At 44.8% G+C, this 13,530-nt stretch overlaps 1 protein-coding gene across 2 annotated transcripts in view; it reads right to left on the bottom strand.

Annotated features, from left to right (window-relative positions):
* The window catches only part of SQOR (sulfide quinone oxidoreductase), a 50,985-nt gene extending 38,509 nt beyond the window's left edge, over positions 1-12,476 (bottom strand). Inside the window, exon 1 of one of the 2 annotated variants that reach the window (XM_007467028.1) lies at positions 12,382-12,476. The gene's annotated coding sequence lies outside the window, so the exon portion shown is untranslated. Of the gene's footprint in view, positions 1-6,831; positions 6,900-12,381 lie in introns of those variants that run through there. The other variant, XM_007467026.1, reaches the window with a different exon arrangement.
* Positions 12,477-13,530: the final 1,054 nt, after the last annotated feature.

The following is a 13,530-nucleotide window of genomic DNA, read 5'->3' as shown; positions in this document are numbered from 1 at the left end:
AAAGAGAATGACTGGATGAGAGGTAAGAAGGGCCCCTGTGGGGATGAAGCCAAAGTTGAATCATGGCAGCTGAAGAGAGTGGAACTGTGTGGGCAGAAACAGGGAAGTCTAGGCAAGGGCCAGTCTGGGCTAGTTTGGGACAAGTTAGGGATTTGGGAGATAGAACCCCAAATGCTAGAATGAGCATGGCATAACTGTGGACAAGGAGAAGGGAGCCTAAGCTGGTGCCAACTGGGAAGACGGAGAAATAAGACTGTATAGGCATATTAAGTAAAATTGGGGGTTGGAAGCTTAATCCTAGACAATTCGTAATCTCATCTAGGGGTCACAAAGTAGCAACCTGCAGGCCCAATGCAGACCAGAGCTGTGTTTTGTTTGACTCACAAATTCTGCTTAAATTTTGAATTAGTGCCAACATTAAAATTTTTGGATATCTTACCCTTGAGATTCCAGATTATTGGCCTCTCTGACAACACTGAACCCACATTCTCACATGTCAACTCTCGGCTGGAGCTGAGCCGTCACTGCCCATCTAGACCCTGCACGAGGTTCCAGCTCTCACCCAGCCCCACGTGGCCTACGATACTCCTTTGTTACTGCTCAGCCCTAGCTGCACATGAGCTGTGGTCCCTGCTAAGGGCAGTGAGAGCCCTTGGAAGTTCTTAAGGAAACTGAAGAAGATGCTCTGGGGGTGGAGTCGAGAGGATGACTTAGAGCAATTCAGTTGAGTTCAACATTTTTGAGTGTTTACTATGTCCCAGGCACTGTGCTAAGCACTGTGGAACCTGGGATGAATAAGAAGAGTCTATTGTCCCAGGGAAGACCAGGAACATGAAGGTCCATTAAATGGCTGATTCAGAAATTCAGGCACCAGCAAGGGCTTTGAATAGACATGAGAACAGAGATGAAGGTGTGAATGCAAAACAGATGTTGAAGGAATTTTTGTGACAAATTAGCCACAGGGGATAAAGAAGGAAGGATGTGAACCAGGACCTTGCTCAGGTGGCTATACTGAAGAGACGGTTTAAGTAACAGTACTGGACTACTCAGAGTGCAGTGAAGATCCAAAGCAGGGTGAGAGAGGCCCTGAGAACGAAGGAGTCGAAGGAGCTGAGCCCGAGAAGGGATTAGGCAGGTGGCGCCCTTCCTCTCAGCTCACCTCCCCATTGAATTCAGGAACTGGATTACTATTTTGTTAACAAATAAAGAAAATGGGGCAATCTTCATTTAGGCCTGCAGGGCCATGTTGGAACTCTACCTCTAGAGCTGTTACAGTGCCAAGAGCAAATCGTCCAGGCAACAGAAACAATCCCGGACAGCTCCCTGATGACTCAGGGTTTAGAGTCACCTTGGGTTTTTTAGTTCCCTAACTCTTTAGGGGGAAACTGTAGGAATTTTCTTTAAAGAATTACTGATTAAGAGTTACTAATGAGAAATTAGTAACTACTGAGAGATTTCCTACAAGTTTCCCTAGCCTATGTTCATTTTACAATCAGAGAGCTTTGCAATAGGGGGGCACTGACAATTTCACCAAACCATACATTTGCTAAGCAGAAAATAAAAATCCTATTTACAGAAAGAGAATTCTCTCACATTACGGCTCCAGAAAAAGAAAAAATAAGACAGTCAATTGGATTATTTCAACTGAAAGTTAAAGGTTTTGTCTGAATTATATGGGGGGAAGTGCCTTGTTTCTCTGCTTGTTTTAGCCAGTGGGAGCTTGACCACTCATGTTCTAGTGTATAAATCATCACAATTTAGCTCCCCTTCAACCCCACCATTCACAGTTGGCCTCTAGTCAAGTATACTGAAGGTTTCAATGTTTGCATATGCCTGTGTGTGTCCATCCCGAGACTGTACAACAAGACACACAGGAGAGGGAGGCCTAATGTGGAATTAATTTGTTTCCAGTCACACAGCAGGGATCCAGCTTTGCCTTGACCTCCTGAACCCATTCAACGATCACAAAATTACTCATCAGCCTCTGGAGTGCTGGAATTCCCACTCAGAGTTTCACATACAAGAAGCCTCTGAGGAGTGGAGTTTCATTATAAACAGGGACTGGCCAATTTGTCAGGCATATTTTTCCATGGAATCCAGCGTGTGAGGTCTTAACACAATGAGAAGAGACTCTTTAATTACACATTACACATGTGTTGTTTGAACGTGATTGAAAAGATGCCAAGTTCAATACTTTAATGGCTAGGATAGAACGAGGGGGTAGACACAGTAACAGGTGTGCCAGGTTCCCTAAGCTAGTGTCTTTCCTATGTCTAAATAAATGACACAGTTCCCCATTCCTGCAAAAGCCTTGTCTGAGGACATGTCAGGAGTTAGGAGACCCAAGTCCACATTCCAGGTAGTGCCAGGTAGGGCTTGTCCTTAACTATTCTGGGTCATGTTTTCTTCATCAGTGGAATAAAGGATTGGACTGGGTAGTTTCAAAGGTCCCTTCCTTTTTTAAACTCTGTGATCCACTAAAGGAGGGGAAAAGGGAAACAGAGGTTCACAAGCAGATACTCAAATGGGAATACTTGTCCTACTAACTCCATAAATTGACTGGAGCTCTGAACTATTGCAGCAAAGAATGACAATGGTTTGTAACCAAGCCTTGAACATAATCAGAATGGAAACCATATCTCCCTTTCTCTTCCCCCGAGTCTGACACCAGCACCAATGCTGACCATGATTCACTGGGCAGTTGCTGTGCACTATCCCAGACACAACAAAAACATCAGAAAAAATTATTGAAGGTTTTCTATGTGACAGGCATTACACTGTGAACTTCACATAATTTCTCACAACAACCCGAGAGGTTGGTATTATTATCCCTGTTTATAAGTGAGGAAACAGACATTGTGGAGCCATGGGCAAGTCGCAACTGCTTTGAGTCCTCTTCCACGAGCGTAAAATAAGTGGATGTGTCCAGTTGACTTTAAAGGTCCCTCCTACTCTATGACTCAGAACAAGCTTGGATTTGATTACCTAGACCTTGAAAGGTTCACATTACCGTGCAAACCCAGTTGGCCAGAAAATAGGATGGCCCGTCACCCACTTAAAGCACCATGCACATGCTCACAGAAACACAAAACCACATTTACTAAACGCAGCACCTCCTTGGGACGTTCTCACAATCTATACTATAAACGAGGTGATTGCTAAAACACATCATTTTCCTATGAAGACACCATGGGCTGCCTTACAGCAAACTGCCAAGGGAAAAAGAAAGTATCATAGACTGAAATCACCATAGGCCCCAATATTGAGGCCTCCCCCTTCCGGAAGTCTGGGATTGGTCCCAGGATAAAGACACAGATATTTCCTCTCCATTACTGTAGATTGGGCTAGAGCTGCTGGTTCCCAGCTACACAGAATGAAAGCTCCCTGAGGGCTGGGCTAGGGTTAAATTTGTAAATTCATTATGACTGGAAAGGAATTACCCCATGGTACTTAAGGATGATCACCAACACCACCATCCCATCACCCACCATGCATTTATAAAAGCATCTGCTCTGTACACGGCTCAGCAGCTAGGCTGGTCATTTGCTTAAGACTGTTTTTCCTAACAGTCAGGACCATGAAGGTGACGAAGGCCTTAACGACCTCAGACAGGATCCAAGGGACAATACAGAGTGTCTGTAGAAAGAGAGCATAAGATATTCTTGGGTAGGTAAAGGAGAGGGGTCCTAAAAGAAAGTGATGGACCTGCTGGGATCACGACTTAGAATAGAGTGCCAAGTTATATTAACTTGTTAGAGCTGCCATTAAAAAAAAAAGAGAGAGAGAGAGAACACACAGCTAAACAACAGAAATTTATTTTCTCACAGTTCTAGAGGCTGGAAGTTCAAGAGCAAGGTCTCTTGGGGCCCTATGTAATTGCAGCAGTATAATATTTTGATATATTAACCAACTCTTTTCACCTTGAGATTCCCAGTTACCCTGGGACTCAACCCCACTCATGCAACCAGACATGTGGCACCCACTGCCTCAAGGAGGGTTCACCCCATGGAACTGCAGAACCAAAAGGTCAGATGCTTAGCTTTTGTTTTCAAAAGGCAAGGTCCAGTTTGAATTAGTCTGCCTGATTAACATCAGGCTAGCCTACAGCAAAACTTGAACCAGAAATATCAGCGGCTTGACACAAGAAAACTTATCTGGGTTGAGCCTTCCTCCTCCATCTTTTAGCAACATCATTTGGAACACATGGTCTTGAAGGTCAGTGCAACGAAGGAAGAAAGAGAATAAAGAGCTCACATTCAATGTAAAATTCCTCAGCCTGTATATTATTCTGCTCAGGCTGTCATAACAAAATACCACAGACTGGGTGGCTCAAACAACAGAAATTGATTTCTCACAGTTCTAGAAGTCCAAAATCAAGGTGTCAGCATGTTTGGTTTCTCATGAGGTCTCTCTCCTAGGCTTGGACCTTCTTATGCTCTCAAATGGTCTTGTCTCTGCACACCCCTGGTGTCTTTTCGTCTTCCTATAAGGACACTAGTCATAATGGATTAGGGCCCCACGCTTATGATCTCAATTAACGTTAATTACCTTTTTAAAGGCCCTCTCTCCAAATAGTAAGATCCTAAGGTACGAGGATTAGGGCTTCAACATATGAATTTTTGAGGGGACACAATTCAGTTCATAACACCAGCATTTGCCCTCTTCAAAGTTACAGGCGTAGACAGACCCAGCGTGCTCTAAATTTACTGTTCTTTACAAAGTTCTCTCCCCATCTCTCTGCCCCAACTTAGCAATTTTACAAAGTAAACCACAGGGTTCACTGGCTGGATCTACTTTTCTTCTTCCTATTACCATCCACATTTATTGGATTACATAGACTTTTAAGGCTGGGAATTAAGAAGCAACTAGTTGGCTTTAGGTCTAGTCTAGGCAGCTTGTAGCAACTTTCACCTTCTGCTCCTATTTACCAAATCTTCAAGGGTCATAGAGGAGTTATGTAATGGGTGACGGAGCAGGGAAATGTGAAAAGAGGAAAAGAAATGTGCATCTGTGCCCAGAAATGCCTCATCATGGGTCTGTCTCCATTCCCTATAAGACAATTTCCTGCGTTACATCACATCAGATTAACAGGCCTAGACACAGGCAAGATGGAGGAGAAACTGTTCTGCAAAGGAGTTCTAGTTTCCTATCAACACTTAATTTCATTTCCTCTGGCAAAAAACCAGCCACACAGACCCACACGCACAGACCCATAGGCCCTGATTGACATTTCAAGCCCTCCAGCTCCAGATGTGTTTCTACATTGTTCAGCCAGTAGGGAAAAGCAGCTCGAATTTTCAGCAGAGTCATTTTGCAAACCACCAGCTGTCTCCTGGATAAATTCTGGTTTTTTTAGATGTAGTTACAAGCAACCCTCTCCAATGCACTTATTCATTCAAACAATATTTATTGACTACATTCCATGTACCAGGATTGGGGACATGATGGTGATGGCCACAAGCTTGGGGTCTAGTGAGGGAGACAAGTTCTAATAAATGGTACTTATTTCACCCCTCTGTGACAGGTGCAATACTGGATACCTTAAATACTTGGGAAGGTACGATTATCTCCACCGTACAATGAAGAAGCCAAGGTGAAAAGAAGTCCAAAAGACAAGCTCATGCTGCTAGTCAGTGGAAGTGTCAAGACCAGAAGCCATGTGACCTGACTTCCTGAACTTGGGTGGAAGATAAAAATTTATATCTTTATTTTCACTAATCTCTAACTGAACTTTAGCACTTTCTTCATATATTTATGCAAGAAACCCCAGCAGTACTAGCAGTACCTATGACTTTGTCACCAATAGAAATCACAGATATTTTCTTATATTACAAGCATTGCCCAAATCCTGAAATATTATTTGTGTTCATTACTATATCAAAATTATGATAGCTATTAGATCCACTGCTAGATCATGTTACTTAATGCATTCGTTTTTCTAAAGGCACATATACTACTGCATAAATTCTTTTAATATGTTGACAAGTGTTTTAGAATAGGTTTCCTTTATAATACTATGCCTTTTATTTTACACCTTCAAAAGTACTGCACCAAGAAGTGGTCCTTGTCGTCCCAGAAATGCCAAAGTGGCACTTGGCAGAAAAATGGGTCAGAACCCTACATTACAGCAATGGGCAGGCCAGGCAAATCCAGAGGCTCTGCTCACTGTGTCTTTGAGTAAGAAGCTAGGTTGGGATTCTTTTATAACTAAAAGAGAGAAGCGAAGAGGAAAGGAAAGGACCCCAATTCCACGAGAGGACCCTTTCTACCCTTTCCACCAGTTCCTGCTCAGCACGTGCCCTCCTCTGCTGGTTCCAGCCGCAGCTGAAGCTGACTCCTCGAGCGCCCCTCCGTGCCACGAGCTGTGTGGACTGTGTGGATAAATGTGCCCCACTGTGGGCAAGCAGGCGTCACTTCCTACCCCCGGGGGCTGAGCACCCCTCGCGTCCTGGGAACCATGCTGAGTGTCAACAAGAGGAAGGTACCAGAAATTCCCACACACTAAGATACCAAGAAATTCCCATACACAAGACGACGGATACTTCGGGTTTTTAACCGCCCCTCGCAGGTCAGCCTCTCCGCGACCCCGAGGCCCGACACTGTCGGAAGGAGTCCCAAGACCCGGGTTCCAGTAAGGGCAGCACTAGCTGTAGATGCCGGGGGTGGGGAAGAAAAGTGTGAAGAGGAATGTAACCCGACACACAGGGGCCGCGCAGTCCCAGCTGCTGGGACAGAGTTGGGTTAACAATCGGCCTTATGGGTGACCTCTGTCCCCGCCCTGTCCCCCTCCCCTGGCCAAGTGCCCGATATATGCCGCGGGATGCCTCTTACCCAGGGGTGCGCAGAGCCTCCGGCCACGGCGTTGGCGCAGCAAAAGCAGCCGCTCCCTGCGAGGGCTCTCGCCTCTGCTGGGGCCCGCCCGGCCCTGGGCGGAAGCTGGAGGCGGGGAGAGTGAGCCCATCCCCACCCCAGGAAAGTTCCGGAAAGGTCCGGCCGCTGCTCCGCCCGGCGCCACGGGCCGGGGAGCCAAGGCCAAGTGCAAGCTGCACCCGGGCTTCGAGCGCTCACAGGGTACAGCCAGGGACGCAAGTCCAGAGGGCCCGGGGCGCTGCCGGCAGGGCAGTCGCCCCTACCCGCAGCGCACCCTGGAGGGCGGCCGGGTGCCCTTGGCGCGACATAGGAGGGCACGGAGGCCACCTGTCGCTCCCCCCATTCCCGGGTGCCTACCCCGTTGCGTAACTGGGACGAACAAAGGTGAAGGCGAGGCTGTGGATAGAGGCCCTGGCGGTTTGCTTAGGGTCGTCCAGTGAGCCCTGCTGTGCTTCTCATCTGGTTCGCAAGACTGTCCAGAGAGACAACTGTTCCCGCGTTCATTTCACAGATAAGGTAACCGAGGCTCAGAGAAGCCCCAAAACTTGCCTTGGTAAGCGCCGGAGCGGCGCTCTTCCCTCAGGGTGGAGGTCAGGGTCAGCTGGCTTTCAGACACTGGTCTCCACACCACGTTGCGTCCTACTTTTGATGACTGGACGTTTTCCGTTGGCTGCGCTAAGTAGGTGCGAAGTGTAGGTGAGTGGTCCTCGACCACATCAGATCTAGAGCACCTTTTTATAACATATATAGGGTTTCCAGAGGTCTTACTGCAATTTTAAGCTTTTATAACTTCAGATGTGTTACAAACTTTAAAGTCCCTTGAAAGTATAATTATGTTTCTTTTACATTTATTTCGTTCTGTGAATTTTGAATAATTCTTTTTGAAATTTTTGTTTCAGTCAACTTTTCTTTTTCTTTTTTTTTTTTCTTTTTAAAGAGGAACGCTAGCAAACTTAAAATTGAGGCAATCACAGAGGTAAGAGCTCGGAAAAGCAACCTAATAAAGTCTCCCTGCATTGGGCGCACAGAGTCTTAACCGCTGGACTGCCAGGGAAGTCCCTATGTACTGTCTATTTTTGTCACTTGTTATCTTTTTTGGCTTGAAGTCTATTTTGTCTGATATGAGTATGGCTACATCCACTTTGGGCTGCCATTTGCTTGGAGTGTCATCTACCATCCCTTCATTTTTAGCTTATGCTTGTCCTTGGAGCTGAGCTTTGTCTCCTAGAGGCAGCATATAGTTGGGTCTTGTTTTTTAATCCATCCAGGCACTCTGTGTCTTTTGATTTGTGAATTCAATCCATTTACATTTACGGTGATTATTAATAGATGAGAACTTAGTACTGCTATTTTACTTTTTGTTTCTGGTTGCTCTATATCTCCATTGTTTCTTTTTCCTTGTGTTTCTGTCTGCTATTTTAGTTTGGGGGTTTTCTATGATATTTTTCTCAGTTTCCTCTTTTTTTATGTTTCGTGTCTCTGCTCTAGATTTTTGTTTTGTGGTCACCATGAGATTTGTATACAATGTCTTGTAGGTAAAATAATCCTTTTTCTGCTGATAGCATCTTATCTTCATTTACCTATATGGATTTCTTCCTTTTCCCCCTTTTTGTTTTTGTTGTCTCAAATTATCTCTTTAAGTTGTGAGCTTGTTACAAAGTTGAAGTATAGTTATTTTTTTCTGCCCCTCCCCTTAACCTTTATGCTATAATAAAGTGTTTAAAACCTATTCTGATTGAGAGTTGCAATTTTCTGGTTCTATTTATCACCTTGCTCAAAGTTGTATGTACTTTTGCCTTTTTGTTTCTAGTAAAGAGCTCCTTTCAACACTTCTTATAAGGAAGGTCTAGTGACGATGAACTCTCTCAGCTTTTGTTCTCCTTTGTATACGAACTATAATTTTGCTGGATAGAGTATTCTTGGGCAACAGTTTTTATCTCTCAATATTTTAAGAATGTCGTTCCACTTCCTCCTGGCCTGTAGGGTTTCTGCTAAGAAATCTGCTGAAAGCCTAATGGGGTTTCCTTTGTAGGTTACCATCCTTTTTTCCCCAGTTGCCTTTAAAATTCATTTTTTTGTCATTGACTTCTGACGATCTTAATATAATGTGTCTTGAAGAAGGTCTTTTTGCATTTAGGTAATTAGATGTTCTCTTAGCTTCATGGACTTCTATAACCAGTTCCTTCCCCAGGTTTGGGAAATTCTCAGATATTATTTAAATAAATTCTCTGCTCCCTTCTCACTTTCTTCCTTCTGGGATACCCACTACCCTAATGTCACCCTTCCTAAAAGAGATAACTCTCATAGAATTTCCTCACTTTTTAAAAATATCTCATTTCTGTTTCCTCTTCTAGTTGTATCATTTCTAGATTTCTATCTTCAAGCTCACTAAATTCTCTCTTCCATATGGTCTGTTCTAGTTTCAGTGCTTTCTAATGTATTCTTCATCTCATTTATTGACTTATTCAGCTCCAGAATTTGTTTGGTTCTTTTTTAGAGTTTCAACATCTTTGGTAAAGTATTCCTTCTGTTCACTAATTTTATTCCTGAGCTCACTGAACTGCCTTTCTGAGTTTTCTTGTAGCTCACTGAGTTTCTTCATGAGAGCTATTTTGAATTCTCTTACCAGTGAGATCGCAATAGTCTGTGACTTTAAGTTGGGTTCCTGGAGAATTGTCATTTTCTTTTTGTGGTATAGTGTTACTGTGGTTCTTCATGGTGTTTGATGAATTGTTCCTCTGCTGGTGCATTTGAAGTAGCCAACAACTTTCTGCATGATTAACAATTCAACAGCTTAGAAATTAGAGGCTTTTCTTTTGTTTTTCCAGTAGGTGGCACTATAGCACAAGTTTTGTGTTTCTCTTACCTGCACTGCCTCTGATAAATTATGTTTGAGAATCAGTACTTTCCACCCTCTACCACCTCTGTCACAGGTGTGGCCCCATGCCCTCCTTATCATTTCTGTTCCTCTGGGGTCAGTGTTGCTGATGTGGCTGCTTTGTTCACCAGGATGGTGGGCTCTTCTGTTGCGTCCAAGATCCCCTGAGTCACAGGCTGCATTACCACTGGGAGGGAGGGTGGAGGCCGGCTGGGGTCATGCAGGTGCCTCTGTCGTGTCCAGTGTTGTCAGGTTTGCAGGGACCACCACTGCAGGTGGTAGACCACGGGGCTAGAGTCACAGGCACCTCAGCAGCTGGTGGGCCGGTATCCTAGGTACCACTGCCACTGCTACCCAGCTACTTGTGGCTGCAGGCACTGCCGTGGCCAGGAAGCCAGAGTCATGTGTACTGCCTCCCCTGCTACTCCTGGGTTCTCTGGGGCTGCAGGCTCAGCTGCCATGGTGGGGAAGGTGGGGATTACAGGCACCACCTCCACTGTTCCCTTGGTTCTGCCTCTTCTCTGTGTTCCAATCAACCCACCTGTTTTCCTTTCTTTCTTTTTTTTTCATACTTAAATGTTGGGGCAAGAGGGGGCACCAGAAATCATGCAGGACTCAGGACAATTAATTGTGTATGGCACTATCCACAGGGTACAGGATGTTGGTATTCCCAGCTCCCACCCTCTAAGTGCCAATAGATCGTGTCCTAATCACCTTGACAAATAAAAATGCCCCTGTGTATTTCCAAAATGCCCCACCTCACCTCCCAGTTCCACCACCTGAATGAAATTAGAACATTTTCTAACACCATACACAAAAATAAAATGTATTAAAGACCTAAATGTAAGGCCAGATACTATAATACTCTTAGAGGAAAACATAGGCAGAAAACTCTCTGACATAAATTGCAGCAATATCTTTTTGGATCCACCTCCTAGAGTAATGAAAATAAAAACAAACAAATGGGACCTAATTAAACTTAAAAGCTTTTGCACAGCAAAGGAAACCATAAACAAAACAAAAAGACAACCCACAAAATGGGAGAAAATATTTGCAAATGAAGTGGCCAAGGGATTAATCTCCAAACTATACAAACAGCTCATGGAGCTCAATATCAAAAAAACAAACAACCCAATAAAAAAAAAATGGGCAGAAGAGCTAAATAGACATTTCTCCAAAGAAGACATACAGATGGCCAAAAAGCACATGCAAAGATGTTCAACATCACTAATTATTAGAGAAATGCAAATCAACACTACAATGGGGTATTACCTCACACTGGTCAGAATGGCCATCATCAAAAAAGTCTACAAACAAATGCTGGAGAGGGTGTGGAGAAAACAGAACCCTCCTACACTGTTGGTGGGAAGGTAAATTGGTACAACCACTATGCATAAGAGTATGGAGATTTCTTAAAAAACTAAAAATAGAACTACCAAATGATCCAGCAATCCCACTCCTGGACATATATCCAGAGAAAATCCTAATTCAAAAAGATACGTGCACCCCAATGTTCATTGCAGCACTATTTACAATAGCCAAGGCATGGAAGTAACCTAAATGTCCACTGACAGAGGAATGGATAAAGAAGATGTGGTACATACATACAATGGAATATTACTCAGCCATAAGAAAGAATGGCTTATGTTGTTCGCAGCAACGTGGATGGACCTAGAGATTATTATACTAAGTGAAATAAGTCAGAGAAAGACAAATATCATATGATATCACTTATATGGAGAATCTTAAAAAATTTATACAGATGAACTTATTTATAAAACAGAAACAGACTCACAGACTTTGAAAACAAACTTATGGTTACCAAAGGCGAAACGTGGTGGGGAGGGATAAATTAGGAGTTTGGGATTGGTATATACACTACTATATATAAGATACATAGTCAACAAGGACCTACTGTATAGCACAGGGAACTCTGCTCAATATTCTGTAATGAGCTATATGGGAAGGGAATCTGAGGAAAAAATGGATATATGTATATGTAAGACTGAATCACTTAGCTGTACACCTGAAACTAACACAACATTGTAAATCAACTGTACTCCAATATAAAAATTAAAATTAAAAAAAAAAAGCATCAGCAGTCCTGGTTTTAACAACAACAACAACAAAAGCAGCAGCAGCAGCCCTGGTTTAGATGGGAAGGGTGCAGGCAGGAAAGAATCACAAGAGATGTGCTGCTTGCTGGGTGGTTTGAGGTTGGTGGTGTGGAATCAGATTCAGAGTTAAGAAAGGTGTCCTGGGCTTCCCTGGTGGCACAGTGATTGAGAGTCCACCTGCCGATGCAGGGGGCGCGGGTTCGTGCCCCGGTCCGGGAGGATCCCACGTGCCGCGGAGCGGCTGGCCCCGTGAGCCATGGCCGCTGAGCCTGCGCGCTCAGAGCCTGTGCTCCACAACGGGAGAAGCCACGGCAGTGAGAGGCCCGCGTACGGCAAAAAAAAAGAAAGAAAGAAAGAAAGAAAGGTGTCCTGAGCAGATCCCACATGCTGAGCACTTCTACCTGTGTTCATCCTATTATCTCACCTAAGCCCTCTCTTTAGCCTTTGAGGAAGAGCTGGGACTGTAACATGAGACAGCCAGGAAGGGGGGCTGAGAGTTCACTCATTCGCTCTCGCTCACTCACACAGTCATTCTTCCATATGATGGAGGATCCCTGGGTCCCTGCCTGCTATGCATCAAGCAAGCCCTATACCCACTGCCTCGCCATACACTGTTGAAAAACTCAAACTCTGTTCCTACCCATGTGGGGCCTGCCAAGGAGCACAAGTGCACCTGGGGAGAAGGGAAACTAGGAGACTCACTGTTAAAGAGTGGGAAGAGGAAGTGATGGGGGGGCGGACACGAAGAGGAACAGACCCCAATTCAAGAAGATCCAGGAGACAGAGTAGTAAACTGGCAGTGCTCTGGGAAGACACGCAGGCTAGTGAGCAGGAAGGGCTGGCAACAGGAATAGGTGGGCACGGGGAAAGGAACAGAGGAAAGTGCTCTCTGGAGAACAGGAAAAGGAAGGCGCAGGAGGAAGCATGGTGAAGAGGCTGTTCCTGCAGGCATGCAGCTTTAAATAGTAACCCCTGCTTTAGCCGGATCAGCACGCCCCACCCTCGTCCCTTCCCCAGCAAATTCTCCCCTCCCTGAGTAGCTAGAGAAGCAGCCTCAGCCCCTGGCCCCAGCAAACCCTCCCTAGCTGAGAGAGCAGCGCAGCTGACAAAAAGCTTCTGAGGAGCTGCAGCGAGATGTGTGTGAGCTAGGGTGAGTTCCTAGTGCAGGGACCCGCCAGCACACAGTGTTCATCCTGCCAGACCACCAGGCACTCTCAGAAGCGGAAGGGGGTGGGCAGACAGAGCATAATGATTGTGTGTATTATGCCAGGTGTGTTTTAAAGGCAGCCCCAGCACCTCCTGAATGTACTGTTTTCATCACAGTCATTCTGCATGTCAAATAAAAACTAGAATTGCTATCAGGCTACAGGATGGCTGGAGTTTTCTCATCTGTTACAGAGAAGATGAAGCTGTTTTTCAGACCAGAAGCACTAATGCATATGGAGGTGCTTCACAAACTACACAGAGCTCTAACTCAATCAGCACTCTTGGTTGAAGGCAAGAAAGCAGCTCTGGATAACTTATACAGAAAAGGAATGTATTAAGGCTTTCAGGGGTTCACACTACCCTCAAAATGACAAAGTAATGATGGCAGGAAAAGTGCACAGGAATCAGCAGCTCTGCAAAAATCAAAAAGCAGAAAACGCAACACCATCTTTCAGCAGG

Source organism: Lipotes vexillifer, unplaced genomic scaffold, assembly GCF_000442215.2.
Source record: "Lipotes vexillifer unplaced genomic scaffold, Lipotes_vexillifer_v1.1 scaffold1010, whole genome shotgun sequence".
NCBI lineage: Eukaryota > Metazoa > Chordata > Mammalia > Artiodactyla > Lipotidae > Lipotes > Lipotes vexillifer.
The sequence above is the reverse complement of the archived record's forward strand: the minus strand, read 5'-3'. Positions and strand labels throughout refer to the sequence as shown.